Consider the following 18,252-nt stretch of genomic DNA (forward strand, 5'->3'; position numbering starts at 1 on the left):
AAGTTAATGACCAGGGTAGGTTTGTCCTTCTTCTTGGAGCATTGGATGGTATACAGGTGGTGTTGGGTTCCCTTTATGCTTCGAATACAGATTAAGAAGCATTTTTAACACGGGTTTCTCGAGCACTTTTAGACTGGTCACACTTCCCATGGTTATTGGGAGGGGATTTTTTAATTGGAGTAGTTGATGTATATCTTGACCACTCCCATCCTCCCTTATCTAATACTACAGCCCGATCGCAGGCTGTTACCTTGACAAGATAGGCACTAGGCTGAAATTTATTGGACGTATGGCGGTCCCTACATGTTAATATGCGGGAATATTCCTTCTATTCTTACCCACACAAGTTACATACTCGTTTAGATTATTTTCTTTGTTCCCCTGACTTAATCCATTCCGTTGTGCAGTGTGGTTATCTGGGCAACACCATATCTGAACATAATCCCAAAGAATTATTGCTGACCTGGGGGCGTTCCCCCGCTCCAATACCAACGTGGAGAATGCAACCTATACAATTAGAGGACCAGGTTTATCAAGCCGCTTTGGCTACAGCTTTTATGGATAAAGAATGTACTGCCTCGTCCAGATCCTTTGAGTGGGAGGCTTTAAGGTAACCATTTGTGGGGTTTCCATGGGAACCTTGGTGGGTTCGCGGACCTTGAGAGGGACTTACAGGCTCTAGAGATAGCTGCTCAGAGGAGCGATGAAGGCATAGAACCACTGCAGGCTGCTAGGATTAATTATGCTGAATTACTGGAATGCTTGAGACTGATAGACTTTAATGCCTACACACTGCGCACACATTCCGAGGCAGATAGAGCAGGCACATTGTTAGCGTGATTGATTAAACCTTCTGCAACTCCTACTCCCATATTGGCGATACATAATGTTCATAACACGTTGGTTACTTCCCAGGCTGCAATAAATGCTGCATTTCAGGAATACTATGCACCTTTATATACAGTTCCCCTCTTGGAAATGTCAGCTGCTACTTCCTGCTTCCTGGCAAAGGTCCAACTTCCCACTATTTCGTATTCGACCTCTTACTGAAGATACCGGGTGGGCTAGTTGGACCCCAGGGACCCTCAGGAAGCAATGGAAGTTTATCCACCAATTTACATTGCGACAGAGGGCCCGTTTGCACAGTGGTGAGGGGAGGGGGCTGGACCTGATGTGACAAGTGTGCAAACGTGCCCAGTGGCGCGTTTTAAGTTGGGGGATTAAGTCTCCTTGACGCCTGAGGGTCCCTGGGGGCCAACTAGCCCACCAGCTACCTCTGGACGCTGTATATATACAGCTCAACTCTACACCTAGGGTTTGTTTTGTTTGGTGTTTTGTTCAGTCATTCAATTTATTATTCTTTTTTATTCCTCCCCCGTTTTTAAACACGTCAAAGAGAGGTAGGGATAGCATGCAACCACTGCTTGGATTACTTTATGTCAGTAGATGTACTATTTACCTAGCTACATTTAGTTGAAAATCATTGGCACTTGCCCATCCGGCAGAGACACGTAGTATCTAGTGAAGCTCGCGCCATGTGGTTTTATTTTATTTTGGCAGCGCGTGATTGGGCAAATGATGTTGAAAATTTTACTTTGCATGAAATAGTTAAACATTGCATTCAGAATTTGTTTGTACCTTGTTTAGCAAGGAGTATTTCTTGGAGAATTGTAATAATGAAATGTTTTCATTGTAATTCATAGGCACTTGCTTATCTGGTGGATACCGTATATTCAGTGGTACGCTTGCACTGTATGCTCAAATGTTGATTTAATTTGGCAGCATAATTACTGGCACCTTGGCTTAGCATTATGAAGTGACGTCTGCATTAATTTGTGTGTGTACCTCGTGACACGAGGATATTTAATTTAAGAATTGGTCAATATTGTAAAATGCTTGGAGATTGACAGATAGTCTGTTTTCCTATGCGCAGGGTTTGCAACCTCACCTCTGCATATGCTTTCTATGTTTATTTTCAATTCTGGAATGCATTAAAACACAACCACTTTCGGGTTACGGAGTGACTTTGACAAAGACCGTTGGGTTGAAACGCATCAGTCATTAAATATTATTCTTTCCAAAATTCCTGAGTGTGACTATTCCTTATGTATGGAAAAAAGTGAGGACAATTGATATATATATATATATATATATATATATATATATATATATATATATATATAGAGAGAGAGAGAGAGAGAGAGAGAAACAGTGCATATTACCTACTGGCAGTCATCAGCAGGTAGTTATAGTTAAGACCTAGTTTCCATAGGAAAAGTGTTTTTTGTTTTGCTAATAACTTTGGCGCTGTTTGATGAATCTTCACGTAATTTATAAAACTAGTGTGTCAGTCAATTGGGCTGCTTTCTGGAAAGAAGGGGGGTCCCAAAATGTGTTTTCCCTATGCAATTTCCCATTGGAACTTTAGACACGACTACAGCCCGAACTGCTGAACAGAATTACACCAAAATATGTCAGAAAGCTAGATCTTGGTCCAGAATTATCTCTTTTTGTAATTTGGTGTAAATCTGTTCGGTAGTTTTGGAGTTATTTAAGCAAAAGAGATTTATGTATGACTAGAGACGTGCCAATGCCGTGATTGGCTGGCTGTACCTGAAATTAAAGTTGCAGCCACCCTTTTCTATATTGTGACTCTGTCCCGGGGCCAATAATAAAGAATACTATTGAATGAAGGGGTCAGGGTAGAGGTACCCTGGCCTATGGGTCAGACAGAGGGCTCTGTAAGGGACCCCTCGTAGGGAAGAAATTGTGGGGAAGTTTTTTTTCGTTTTGGACACATGAGGATCCGTGGATCCATTGATGCGTTCAGCACGGCCCCATTTGAATCAGGGACATATCCGTGGATCCAGACCCCCAATTTAAAACAAAACACCTACTCACACACTCTCACACAACCATTCACACACCCACTCACAAACCCACTCACAGACCCACAAAGCCACTCACACAACCATACAGCCATTCACACACCCACTCACAGACCCACAGAGCCACTCACACCTTCTCTACCCATACAGCCACTCACGTACCCACTCACACACCCATATAGCCACTCACTCACTGGCACACTTACACACCCACTTACATACATACACACCCACTTACATAACCACACAACCACTCACACCCATCCATCCACTAACATACCCACTCACAGATCCACAAAACTCTCACAGCCACTCACACACCTACTCACACACCCATACTGTCACTCATATACCCACAAAACCATTCCATCTACTCACAGATCCACACAGCCGTTCACATGCCCATTCACACACTCATAGACCCACACAGCCACTCACATGCCCATTTACACACCCACACACCCGTTCACAGGCTCATACACCACTCCTGCACCCATTCACGCATTCACACACCCACTCGCAGGCCCACAAAACCACTCACACACCCAGTCACATACCTACACAGCTACTCACACACCCATACAGCATCTCACACACCCACACAGCCACTCACAGATCCATACAGCCACTGGCATACCCACTCATAGACCCACACACCCACTCACACACCCATTCACAATTTCACACAGCCACGCACACCGACACTCACCCACTAAGATACCCACACACTCCCATACAGCCACTCACATGCCCAGTGTATTAAATGTGTTGTTTTGAATGCCTGCTTTTGATTGGGAATGGATCCATGGATCTGTCGCAAATCCTTGATGTGCTGTTCTTTTATAGTGAATGCGTGCTTTTGATTTGGGGATCTGCAACAGATCCGCTGATCCAAGTGAAAAGAGCCTTTGTTTTTCTGATGTGTTGACGATAACTATACATAGAACAGGATGCAGTCTTTCAAGTTATTGAGGAACACCCTGTTGCCTCTGTCTGTGAAATGGACTCCATCTTTTCTATATATTTCGTCCATATTGATGCATAATTTGTTATGGTATTTAGAGCCCATGTTGTTTTCTCTGAGGAATGCCGTAACAGTTTTATTGACGTTTCCTGGATTTCTCGACCTGTGGACAAAATTCGGTTGACAATATTTAACAAAATAAATAAAGATGAAAACCATTAACAGCAGATTGTTGAATGCTTTTAAGGGATTCCGTGTGGATCTGCGGATTCACAAGGGGCACTGAGCCCCAAGGTGGGTCCGCAAAACAAATACAAAATTTTGCTTCTTTTTAGGAAACATGGAAAGGGTTAAAAACAGTGACTATTTTTACAACTCTGCGAGGGTTGCTGATTTGACTGCTTTGGGCCGGTTGCAGGCCCCAAGTGGCTTGGGATACTCTCGTCCTCCCATGCAAACATGGGGGATTCGTGGTACCTGATTTTTATACTTACTTCGTAATTTACCCATCACTGGTATCATCTTGAATCCCATCTACCATAAGCTAAGCCCGAGCGTGACCGGGCGGACCTTACTCCGTTGACAGCCTTTCTCTTGCAAGTCCCATACTTAATCCTACAGACGTACAGACACATTCGACCACAAGCTGAGCCCTCCAGAGACTCAGTGGGATAATGGTTTGGAACCTCCTATACTCACCGGAGTTACTGCTATTTCTGAATCCTTGGCTACCACTAACCTTAGAAAAACTAGTGCAGCGCACACTGACCGTGCATGCTCTATATACGTTGTTTGACTTATTTTCGAACTGCCACGTCTATGTCCCTTACAACAGATCCTAACATTTCCCACGCCACTCATGTGAATTAATTCATTGTTCACAGACTGATCAGCATTATCCACTCACGCTTCCCCTCTTACCCACTGGCACCTGAGGACTTACTCTTACACTATTAATCACAGATGCTGGTATTAAACTCTATTGTGCCAGAATGACTCGTAAGCGTACTCATGATAGCAGAGTCAGACAGTTCTGGGAGCAAGACCTCGGCCACCCCCTTACTGACGGAGACTAGGCATATTGCTGCACGTGAACCAAACTGGCATCCCCCAGCCACCGTTATAAATTGCTTCATTTACAATTTCTCCCCGGAACAAAAACTACACCAGCTAGGCTGGCCAAAATGGACCCGGCTAGATCCTCTCTTTGATCCAAATGCAAAACAGCGGATGACGATTTCGCACATTTGACATGAACCTGCCCCGTTATCACTGCATATTGAACAGCTGTCTTTGAGACCCTATTGCATATGAGTTCACTGGCATTCAACCCTACCCCCTTTATTGTTCTTCTGGGAAAAGTCTCCACTATCCCCAAAAGTCCATGTTGTTTCACTGCCATTGCTTTACTATTGGATACAAGAGAGATTCCCTTCCGTTGGGGCAGTTCACTTCACCACACTATGGTGTCATGGCTCAAGAGTATGACATATTGCGATTTGACCAATGAAGTCTTTGCCACACTGCAACCCTCCTCCTCCAGATCCAAAGACATTTGGCAACCCCTCCGCACCTACCTACTGTCTTTAGTTTCTCCCAAAGCATATTTTCAAGCACCTGCTGACAACACATCCCTCTGCAGCACTAGTCAAGACACTATTGACTGAGCCCCCCCCCCACCAATCCCTTTCTCTGTCTTTTATCTTTTTCTGGTGTCCTTCTCCAATTGATGCTGTTTACCAATGATGATCATGCTGTCCTTGCTGCATTGATCGTGATAGCCTCAATGGCCCTTTTTCCTACCTTCTCCAATTTTCACGCTTTCATCTGACACTTACTGTTATTGGTGAATTGGTGAGTCCTGAAAGAATTCCAAATAATGATGTATAGGCATATGCAACAACTGGCCTACCTTGTTCTCTTTGAACCTTTCTGAAAATATTAACGTTTTTTTTTAAATAGTGACTATTTTGAAGTGATGTAACTAAAATACAAAGATGAAAAGAAGTCTATGATTTGCTAAGTAGAGGCATGTAAGTGAGAGCACAGTGGAAAGGGTAGCCGTTATTGGTACTTTTCTACTGAAAGTGGAGGAGGATTGCCATATTTCTGTCTAGAGATTTGCAGTGGAAAAAAGATGTTAACACATTTTTTTAAAGGTGGGCAAGAGCAAATAGATTTTACACCTATGTTAATTAGGTTGTACTATAAAAAAGTATATATTTAAAATAAACGTATACGTGTATATAGGCTGAAAGGAAATACATAGGTTCTAGACACTACAGTAACAGGCAAACTCGAAGGGAAGTTAGATGAGAACAATTACTAAAAATATAGTAAGCAGCAAAGGAGGAAGAGGAATTGTTATACAGAAAATATAGTTATTTTATTAGGCCAGTGTGAATGAATCTTGTTTATATTATGTAATTTTATAGTGTGTCATTTGCACCCACTCACACAGTCAGCCATGCACTTACACACCCAGTTACACACACTCTAATGTACCCACCACTCATATAGCCAGACAGAGACTGACACCCTCATTCCCACACCCATAAAACCATACATACACCCATTTACTCCCCTATACATCCACTTACAGTCATTCACATGCCCATACAGGCAGTGTCACACCCACTGGCACACCTATACAGCCATTCATGGACCCAGCACTCAGACAGTCAGTTACACATGCTCTTACACATCTATACAGTTATACATTGTCACCCATCCATACAGCTGCTCACATACCTATTTACAAAACCATACAGCCACTCACACACCCACAGAGCACTTAAGTATCCATACTAATAGAGCCCTTGCCCATATGGTTAATCATTCAACTCACCCAAGCACCCACTCACCCAGCTAGTTACCAATCCATATATCCATTTACATACCCATTTAGACACATGTAGTCACTAATACACCCAGTCACACAACCACACAGCCATTGGCACACCCACAGAAGCACTGATACACTCACTTACATATCCACTCAACCTCTCACACATCCAGTCACCCACCCATACAGCTTTTCATATATCTGTTTATACACCCATACTCAGATGCTTACGTAGCCTCTTACACACTGACATAACCACTTATGTAGCTACTTACTTGCTTATAGTATGTAATCTAATAGTATGTTATGCAAAGTTAAATGTATTCTATATTAGCTTTTCAGATATATACTTGTGTTTAAAGAGGAATACATGATGGAATGGTGAGGTGAAAAAAATTAACAAGTAAGCTTTTTTACTGCATCCATAAACATGGCAACAGATTACATTTTTAGTGCAACTGGCATATGGATTATGCCACAATGAGTGACTGTGTCTTGCAGTTTTGGGGAAACAGAGGGGATTGTAACCATCTGGCCAGCTGGTAAGGGTCACACGGTTGGTCCAACTGCTGATGAAGATGCACTACCTTCCCTCTCTCTTATCATCATGTAATACATCCTTTCATGTATGGTTTTCAGGTGTTTCCAAATAGAGGATGTGCCATGTGAACACTTCTTCACCATACTGTTTAACAGTAGTTGCATTGAACCAATTTTGAAAGAACTTTCTTTCCTTCGGAAGTGATGGAGAAATATTTTGATACGTCAGAGGAAGTTTTGGGAGGTGGTAAATCTTGTCTTTTGTTGCACTGCTCTTCCCCATCTCTTGTATCTTCAGCAGAAGAGATCTTAACTTTGAAATTTTCTTCCTTTGATGGAAAGCCAGAAAATTGATGGAGCTGTGGTTTTCAGTCTGTTTTCAGGGAGATGTGAAACCCAAATAACTGATTTAGGGTGTGATTTGCAATGGAGCGAGGAGACTAACTGTATCCAATGAGAAGTTGATATTTGGGTGTGTTCCTGAAATTGCAGAGGATTTCTGATGGCCTCGTGGCAGATCTGCAGATCCATAAAATAAATAAAAAAATGAGAAAGACTGGCTGTATAGAATTGATAGAAAGTTTACATAAGTTATCTCACGTTGATTTGTTAATTGGTACTTTTAAAATGTATAACAAGAATAAATGTGTGAATAAAATATATTTATAAACTTGTGAAAATGTATATTACTAAATCAAACTCATAGGTGAAATTGTAGTGCAATTAACACTTTAAAAAACTGTGAAATTCACTAAAAACAAAAACTTACAGTGACGTTATAGTTGTGAAATAGCATTAAAAAACAGTTGAAATTCATTGGAAAAAAACAAATGTTACAGGGGCGTTATAGTTAGGAAATAGAATTTAAAAAACCTTACAAATCCACTGAAAAAAACAAAGGTTACTGGGACGTTATAGTTAGGCTCAGATTTCTTTTTTTTTTATAAACAATTTTATTGATTTATGAGTAAAAACAAATAGCAGCATGACCCATTTGATCATTGTTCAATGACAATTCAGAGTACATTTGCATTGGTTGGGTACAAGTAGGCTGTCCGGAATTCGGTTAAACCCGACTCTGCCCAACAGTACCCTACGGGGTGAAAATCAGCTGACCCAGTTTAAACCGAGTGTCACTGATTTTCATAGTTGTTGCACCACTTGGCCACTTGTTGGAGCCAAAGCATTACAACAGAAAACTCACATCATTGTCTGGGTGGACCTGCCGCTAGAGGCACGAAGTGAGACGCGGAAGGAGAAGGAAATCTTGGCGAGGAGCAGCAGCAGTGCTTGAGTACTGAGGCAGACTCGTGATCCGAGAGCTCGCCAGCTGCTGCGGTGGAATATGGTGCAGCTGTAAATATACATGATTTTTGTCAGGACCACACCCTCTTCCTTCGCGGATTTCAATTGTTATAGAACGGGAAACAACATCTTGCGAAGCCAGATCCTTTGCAACAGGGGCATATATTTCCATAAAGCGTTCCCCCTCACTGTTCCCGAGCATGCCTCCTTTGCCACAAGCCCCTTCAGTAATGAGACAGCCGGCACCATAGATACCTGTGGAATGGAACTGCACAAACTCCAAGTCCTGGCAGGGGAGCCCCGCCTTGGTGACCATGGCCATGCCATTCCCGGTTACAGTGTGAGCAGACGTGCAGCTGAAGTAGGTGCACCCGTATTCCCCCGTGGCTATGACCGTGTTCCTGGCTCAGAAGCGGTGGATAGAGCCATCTTCCATGCAGAGCGCAATCACACCGCAGCACTCGCCATTCTCCACCAGCAGATCAAGAGCAAAGTACTCCACAAAATAGCTTGTGTCATATCTGAGAGACCGGTCATACAAGGTGTGTAGAAGCGAGTGGCCTGTCCTGTCCGCCACGCAGCAGCACCGATGCGCCTGCCCCCCTATGCAAAAATTGAGGCTTTGCCCTCTGAAGGCACGTTGATAGATCTTTCCTTCCTCTGTTCTGCTGAAAGGCAGGCCATAGTTTTCCACCTCAATAACAGAGGCGGGTGCCTGTTCAGTCATGTAGTGGATGTCATCCTGGTCTCCCAGCCAAACGGAGCCCTTCACCGTGTCATAGAAGTGCCATCTCCAGTCATCTGACTCCATGTTCCCCAAAGCGGCGTTGATTCCACCCTGTGCAGCAACAGTGTGAGACCTGGTGGGGAACAGCTAGTTATACATGCGGTGTTAAATCCTGCCTACGATAGGCCAAAGGCTGCCCACAAGCCAGCTCCTCCAGCACCAACCACAATGGCATCAAATTCATGGCCCACCACAGGGTACTGGGTGGAAATCGAATCTGAAACTTTAGCATGTGTCCCTTCCTGTAACGGTGAAATGAAAATTTAGAGTGACAACTGTGGTAGCTGCAGCCCACAACTGCCCCGTCAATAACTTTGAGAGGCTGTTGTGGTCAATTGATTCAACCCCATCAGCATCATATAGAGCGTCACTTGCATTGCAAATATATGCTCATGAAAGTTTTGAAACATTTCAGTTTGGGAGACTGTTACCTTTTCACACTTCACTTTACACTTGTTATCACTCATCAGACAAATCTCTTCACTGTGGAATCTTTAGCAAAGGACTGTGAGTGCAAGGATTCTGCGTGCGGCTTGTAGCTGTACAAACCATCAGCCGAGAGCGGCGCCGGGGGAGGCCGTGCAGAGCAGATGGTCCGCCCTGCTGTGTTTTTGATTGGAAAGGAGAGGTAACATTTACAGCCACGTCAAAGAGACAGTGTTCGGCTAAACGAATTGGTCTCAGAAGTGCATGGGCGCTGGAGCGAGCCCTGCTGCAGGTGAGGCTGTATGTCATTCGTAATGCCACGACTTTGTGTGTTTTTCCTTTATGAGAAGTAAAAAAAAGAAACAGGATCAGAAATCGGTAGCCCTGACATTATGCGTGCATTGTGACCAGCTAAATCCCATAGGATAGCGTTATTCCACAGATAATTTCTTCACTACCATTTAGGCAGGCACTATCTACTGGGAGAGGTGCAGGCACGTTTACAGAACAATGCCTCACCATGGCTTAGAAAGAGGCACAGAGAAAGACACAGTGTGTAGTTAAAAAGCATTTCAAAATGGGAAACAGAAAAAGGGAGCCAGAAAAGAAAGAGTATATTGAAAGGTACAAGTTAATTTAAAAAAGCAAAACAAAGAAGCACAAGCGAAAATAAAAAAGCAAAGTGTGTACAGTAACTGCAAAAAGACAACAGAAGGTGCAAAGGTAGGAAATTAAAAGACGTTTAAAAGTAAAACAAAATTGATCTCACAAATATTAGCATTAACATGTTCACTATGCAAAGAGGTACACAGTGATAAACTCTTTGGCAATTATTTTTAAGTGTGATACGAACAGCTCTCATGGGAAGCCAATGGATCTCTCACTACACATGCTCCCCTAATTCAAAGCACTCTCAATTAGAGGTATGAGGTGGAATGAAGTCCCGCCATCCCTTGTATCCACACCCCCATTGGCCTGCCTGTGGTGGCCTGGTGTGGAGGTGTGAGGGGAAAACACTGCTTCTGGGCAAATCCGGCACATGGGGAGCCGAGGTGTGAATAGTCCAAGTGCCAGAGCAACTCCAGGCCCCCTGCCTGGCTCACGTGGGGAGAGAGGAGCTGTTGTGGTCTTCCGCACCCACACCCGAGTACTTCACAGGTCTTTAAAAAGACCATTTACTTAACAAGGCTTTGTTGTTCTTTCACCCATTCTTAGAGCCCCTTCAGCTACACTCTGCCGATTTTGACTCTATTAGGGCCTCTGGGAGCTATGTAAATATGTAAACTATATAAAGTATATTTACTCACTAATGACCCTCTGTTGTACATTTAGACTCTGTACCCTCTACCTCCTTGTACTTCTGCTCAGCTCCTGGAAGCAGCTTAGGGCCATATTCTCAAGGACTGGACCACATCCTTCCTCTCCGGGAGAACTCAGAGAGTCCGCCTCCCCCTGTTCCGGTCCGAGGCCTCTGAGATCATCTGCGGCATCCCTCAAGGATCCTCCCTCAGCCCGACACTGTTCAACATATACATGGCACCACTAGCACTCATCGCCCGACAGCACGAACTCAACATAATCTCCTACGCCGACGACACACAGCTGATCCTCTCCCTCACCAAGGACCCTCTCACTACCAAATCCAACCTCCACCAGGGGATGAAGGTAATCGCCGACTGGATGAAGGAAAGCCGACTCAAGCTGAACACAGACAAGACGGAGATCCTCATCCTCGGGTCCACCCCCTCCGCATGGGACGACTCATGGTGGTCCACAGCACTGGGGACCCCTCCCGGCCCCCGCAGACCACGCACGCAACCTGGGAATCATCCTCGACTCAAAACTCAACATGACCAAACAAGTCAACGCAGTCTCCTCCGCCTGCTTCAACACCCTCCACATGCTCTGCAAGATATACAGATGGATACCGACAAACACGAGGAAAACAGTCACCCAGGCCCTAGTCTGCAGCAGACTCGACTACGGAAACGCCCTCTACGCCGGAGCCTCGTCCAAGCTCATCAACAGACTACAGAGAATTCAGAACGCCTCTGCACGCCTGATCCTCGACGTCCCACGCCGCGACCACATCACCCCCCACCTGAGGAACCTACACTGGCTCCCCGTCGAAGGAGAATCTCCTTCAAGCTCCTGATCCACGCACACAAGGCACTCCACAAGACCGGACCAGCCTATCTCAACAACCTACTCTACGTACCCAAAAGGAAACTCCGCTCTGCCGACCATGCCCTGCCCACGATCCGGAGCATCCGTAGAACAAGCTCCGGAGGCAGGTCCTTCTCCCACCGTGCCGCCAGGACCTGGAACACCCTCCCCCTCTACCTACGACAAACCGAAGACCTGCTGACCTTCAGGAGACAGCTCAAGACCGGGCTCTTCGACCAGTAGCAGCAGCACCCAGCCCCGCCCTCCCCCCAGCGCCTTGAAACCCTTACGGGTATGTAGTGAGCTTTACAAATTACTTGATTGATTGATTGAAGGACTTATCGTCGATTTATCAGGACTTTAGCGCGGCAAAAGTGGAGATGGATTCATCGCCCCATTCCCAAGCTGGTGCAAACTGCCAACATCGCCAGTTTTCCAGCGATAGCTGCTGCAAAAAACATCGCCACGGATAAGAGTGACAACTAACGCTAATGAAATGCAGAGTAGGCGTACCCGTCCAAAAACACACGAAAACACTACTTTGCGATATTGGGAAGGAAAGAGAAAGCGCGAATGACCAAAGACCCACTGAAGAAATATTGTATGGTGTACTACAATATGTATGACTTGTAAAAATGTATTTGGACCTCATGTACACTGTCTATATACCATGCATCAATGAAGAAAGCAAGCAGTAATATAAGCAAAGCATTCCATAAACACCGGTAAAACACTGTTTCAGTTGTTTTTTACTGCGCAAAAATGAGTAACCACTGAAAAGCACTGTTTTTTTGAGGTATTGAAATCACTGGAAAACACTGAAAAAACACCACCAGAATGTATCAAAAATAGAAAGTGAAAACAGGAAAGCCTAGGTACAGGTAAGCGCATCAGTCTACGACCACAGCACATAAACATTACATTTGTGTATATAGGCGGGTTTCAATTCTAATCAATCTAACTGATTTGTCTATTTGCCCCTGCCCCTTTGGTACTTAGTAGGGCACCCCCGGGTCTCAAATAGGGGGTTTTCCTGTGTGGCGCGCCAGCCCACTCCCTGGCGCCATTTGGTTATACTTGGAGGTTTAGGCTGTGCCCATGTTGCGGCAATGACATGTTTAGGAATTGCGATGGCTGTCCCTAGGAACACTCTGTCAGTTCAGGATCCACCTAGGCCAGTGGTTCCCAAACTTTTTTGACCTGTGGCTCCCTTGACCTAATTGGCAGCTGGCCGGGGCTCCCCATCATGTCAATTTTTTTTACTGGTGGGAGAATGTAAGCACGACCTCTGGAGTACTTACAGTTTTCTCCCTGAATTTAACTGGGATGAAGCCGATGAAGTAGATTACAAAAGTGTCTTTTTGTCTCCTACAACAACCCTTTCCCTTCTTCTAGCTGTGGTTCTCTGTTCCACTCTGATATGCCCATAAGAAAGTGGGGGCATGGAAACCATGAAAGAAAAATAATGATGCAAATTAAAATTGCATACAAGTTTAAAACAAAATACATGGAGACGTGATATTACATTTATTTCTATGTACCACGTAAAAAGCCCAGGCACATCAGAGCACTTAACATAACTTGGGAAATATTAACATACAAGAGATAGCGAGAAGTAATAATAAATACAGCTGAATCAAAGCCAACACTGTTATGACAAATTATATACAAATCAACTCATATAGATGACAAAGAAGAATGTAAGAGTGTTTCTCTCAGGGGAGATAAAACCATTACAAACAAGAAGGTGGGGCTGGGTGTGTCGAACGGATGAGCGCTTCCTAATCTAGTTACTATTCCGTGTCGGCCATTCTGGCTACTAGCTAGCTGCTCAATTCAAATAAATCGAAAATCAGACTTGGTTTTGTGTGAGGTGAGTGGGCAAGGGGTGGCATCCTGATCAGCAACGCATTGAGAAGGGTGCCTTCCTTTGCATGGCACAGATATACTTTTAATGAGCTGATTTTATTGTTATCTGTGGATTGTGGTGGGAGGGCGGAAAGAGAGATGATGGGGAAGAGGAAATAGTGAGAGAGAAGTGTGTGTGAGAGAGATGGAGACGAACAAGAGGGCAAAGAAGGAGTGCACACATGTTCATTGCTGCTCTACAAATCACAGGTGTGAATCTTTCAAATCAGTGTGAGGTTTTTAAATGGGTGTGACACATTACGTTAGTATTGTGTGCAGTGTATGCTTTATTTGTGCATGTTGAGACCAAGACTAGTGTGTACTGTGAGCTTGTCTAGTGTGAACCTGTGGAGGGCTTGCCTCATCGGTGCAGTGGATCATGGATCAAGCAGTCGTCCCAGTGCCCTGTACTGCTTTGGCAAATACCCGGTAAAGGTGCTTGTGCAATGTGATGCTTAGAGAGCATTACTGAGGGTAAAAGGCCCTTAGTTCCTTCTCTTTAAGACCCACTGGATGCTCTGAGCCATAGGCAAAGCACCACCAAAACCCTTGCACAGCTAGAGTGAAGCACAGCCTAATAGCAAGACTGGATTAGAAACAAACAGGCTTCAAGGCCTCCAGAAATGGTCTATGACGGATTTACCATGGAGGGTGAGTGGAAGGGTGTTTTTTTTTATGACTAAGGTTGGTAAAGTGCTGTATTTTCATTGTTGTGGCATACTGCAGGCATATGGCAACAAACTGCAGTTTGGAAGTGCACTGAGATGTGGCCATGACTCCTGGATATGACAACAGCTTCACTCGCTATCTCTGACTTAAACTAGAACGAATTGCACAGAACGAGTGTGCTAGTGCTAGCTAGTCCGTTATACATGGATAGTTAGTAGTGGCCACCACATGCTGCCTCCTAAGCACCCTATCGATCAAAAAAAAAGCAGGCCAATGCGCGGACGTGCAACTGGCATGCTGTGAAGCATGAAGGCGCGGCAAAGGCAAGCCAAACGGCCCCCGTTTGTGTTTGGACATGACAAACTCGTGAACACCCCTCCTTCTCCCCCAAAGCAGCCCCTGTATTTGTGCTGGCTGCTGTTCCTGCACTGTGTTTGTGACGTACTCGTACTCTACTCCTGTGAAGAAACACAGCGCCGAAATTTACAAGCCCTGGCCTAGTAGTGTGGAAACATACATTATTCAAAACCTGTTTCCGTACACTAGGCCAGGGCTTGTAAATTCCAGCGCGGTGTTTCTTCACAGGAGTAGAGTAGGAGTACGTCATGAACAGCACCCAGCATAAATACAGGGGCTGCTTGCGGGTCACAAGTTTGTCATGTCCCCCTTCTTTGCAGTAAGAAAGCAAGGAGTATTTCAACCAACCTGTGTAATTCGTGAAGAAGAGGGTCCTAAGAGGCGAAGCACAACACGGGCAGCAATAACGCTCGAGGCTCCACAGACTGCTGTGCACGGGTAAATGGAGGCTACGTGAAAGCACGTCGTAAACTCGTATGGCGGCCCTGAACTCTTGGGCCAAACCATGATTCAGGATTACACAGGTGGCATTTGTAACACCCCCGTTTGTTGCACTGCGTCTGGGTAATTTAAATAGGATTGCTGCCTTCAAGCTGACAGGAAAGACGCATCATTTGTTAATTGCGCACATTCACATAGCTTTCCCTCATCGTGCGCGCGGCGCCCCTGGCACCTCATTACGGCGCACCGGGGTGCCGCGGCGCACAGTTTGGGAACCACTGACCTAGGCCATCCATTAATCCTAAATGAGTCGTAGGGGATTTTGGGGAACCTGCCAGCTCAGGATGTGTGAGAGCTCGGACTCTATTGCAGCCAAATAAGAGGCAAGGTGTGGGCAGGTCCAGATCATGTGGTAAAAGTCTGCTGGTTCATGAACACAGCGTGCGCAGCTCGGAGAGGGGCGTAGGCCCGCTCTGTAAAGGCGATCTGGGGTAAGATAAGTGGTGTGTAGGTAATCTAGTTGGATTTGGTGGCGTCTGGCTGAAGTTGTGATGGTTTTGGGGGCCATAAGGGCGTTGCGCCAGTCCTCTTCCTCCAGAGGGCCCAGCCATCCTTCTCACCGGGTCCTGAGTGGAGCAAGCATTGTCGGGCTTGTAGAGTGCCACCCGCTCTCCTCTACTTTGTAACGAACACCACACGCATCCTCACACCCCTCGGGGCGGGCTCGCACCGAGGGGATAAATAAACCTGCGGGAGACCGCTCCGGGTCTTCCTGCCTACACCCAGTACTACTCATGTGGTGTCATATTTATGTAATAAGCCTTGGGCCTGCTCGTTGCCGAGCAGCCCTCCACATTGGCGACGAGGCCGGTACACTTCCACCCACGTGTGCCTGCGAGCTCCGAGGCGCGCGGAGCCCACCCGCGTCTGCCCCGCTTGAGCTGTGGGGTCGGAGAAGCCACGAGGGTCCCAGCGTGCCCGATCCTGCCCGAGACTGCCTGTCGACCGGTGCGGGCCTGCCCACGCGTCTCCTGCCGTACGGAACGCTTTCGGCTGGCGGGCCCCCAGTTCTGCTGCAGTGAGTGGGAAGCGCACACCGCTGCGGCCTACCTGCATTCTGGGCACCTCCGGTGGCCCCCCCCCGCCCAGAACAGCCTGCTCTGATACGAGCGGCCGAAGACGCCGGTGCAGCCTGAAGCAAAGGGCCCCGGCCGGGGCTGCCCTCTGTGGTGCCTGCGCGCGCGCGCACGGCCCCCACCTCCCCACCACGTGCATGGCGGAAGCACCCAGACGACACACTCGGTGTCCGTGGCTGTGAGCAGAGGGCCGTTTTCAGCACCAGAGGCCAAGCGAGACCCTGCGCAGCGCGTGTGGGTATTCGCATCAAGCTTTGGCAAAATAACAGGCTTTTGAAACTGCTAAGAAGAGTGGGGGAAGCAGTAAGAAAGACACAAACGTGATAAGTAGTGAAGGAGTGTCACGTACTCTGAGGACACAGAGGCATAAGTTGTGCATGGGCTCGAGCACGCCCACCCACCTGCACACGGTGTCCTACACGTGGTGAGGCCGGTTTGAGCCAGCGAGCGCAGGTGTCGCACCCCACAGGAAGCCTGCAGAGCGGGGTGTGACCGCACACGTCCAGTCCAGCACCAAGCAAGGCAAAGCGTCGCCACTGACGCAGAACACATAGGAGCCACGCCCTACTGCGTCGCAACACCGCCATGAGTGTCCAAGCGCCGGCAGCCACAGCAGCAGCGCCAGCGGCCGCAGCCGCACAGCAAGGAGCAGGAGGGAACCCTGGTCCTGCGCCGAGGCCCCCGACACCGACGAACGCACACACTGCTGTCGCACCCCTGCCCCCGTTTAGCTAATCCGCCGACCCGGCTACTGCAGCCCCCAGATGGAAGGCATGGGTGGGGAGGCTCAATCACTACTTCAAAGGGACACGTGAAACTGATGGGACAGTCAAGAGGTCGCTCCTCATCTACTATGGGGGAGAGGAAATTTACGATCTGTTTGAAACACTCCCAAACACGGGGGAAGATGACGACTATGATGTGGCGGTCAATGCGCTGAACGCCCATTTCGACCCGCAACTCAACAATGACTTTGAAAAGTTCAAGTTCAAGAGGGCCTGGCAGACTGAATCCGAGTCCGTAGACATGTTCTACACAAGACTCCGCCGGCTAGCAAGCACATGCCCGTTCAGAGAGCCGAGAGAGGAGATCAGAGACCAAATCATCGTAGGATGTCGGTCCAAGTTGCTGAGAAAACTGATACTACGCCAGCCGGGCATTTCCCTCGACGAGATCCTGGTCCTAGCTCGGTCCCACAAACTGTCCGATGCCAGAGCGGAGGTAATGGAAGCCGCCCTACACTCCCCTGTAGCCACTCCGTCGGTTACCCGGCTCCCACCGATCAAAGAGGAGAAAGTGGACACCATCCAAAGAAGGCCCTCACAAACGCGTCAAGCACCAAAATTCACACCAAAGAACCAATGCGGATACTGCGGAGAAGACCACCCAGCAGACGCCACGTGCGGAGCTAGAGGAAAGATATGTTCCCGCTGTGGGCGGCCAACCATTATGCCAAAGTGTGCCGAGGAGGACGTTTCCGAGCCACGCCCAGGGCCAGGGGCCTGCCACAGCGTGTCTGTTAACTATCGCTGGAAGAACAAGCACCACCACCAGACGACCAAGCGCAAGGCAAACGCCCCATGTATGAAGACGACAATGACGAGGAGGTGTTTGTCATCTCGTATGTCAACCGGGCAGGCACCAAGAGACGTCCCCCACCAATGTGTTCGGTCACCATTGACGGCAGCAAAGTCCAGGCGCTAATAGACACAGGTGCATCCGTAAATGTAATGGACTCAGACCAGCATGAGAAGCTCTCGCCCAAGCCGGCGCTCGAGCCATCGAGCGCGAGAATCTACACCTACGGAGGCACTGATCCC

The 18,252-nt window shown here is 47.0% G+C and overlaps 1 pseudogene; it reads right to left on the minus strand.

Annotated features, from left to right (window-relative positions):
* Positions 1-8,465: 8,465 nt before the first annotated feature.
* LOC144782529 (succinate dehydrogenase [ubiquinone] flavoprotein subunit, mitochondrial pseudogene) lies at positions 8,466-14,603 on the minus strand (annotated as a pseudogene).
* Positions 14,604-18,252: the final 3,649 nt, after the last annotated feature.

This window comes from Lissotriton helveticus, chromosome 9 (assembly GCF_964261635.1).
Source record: "Lissotriton helveticus chromosome 9, aLisHel1.1, whole genome shotgun sequence".
Lineage (NCBI taxonomy): Eukaryota > Metazoa > Chordata > Amphibia > Caudata > Salamandridae > Lissotriton > Lissotriton helveticus.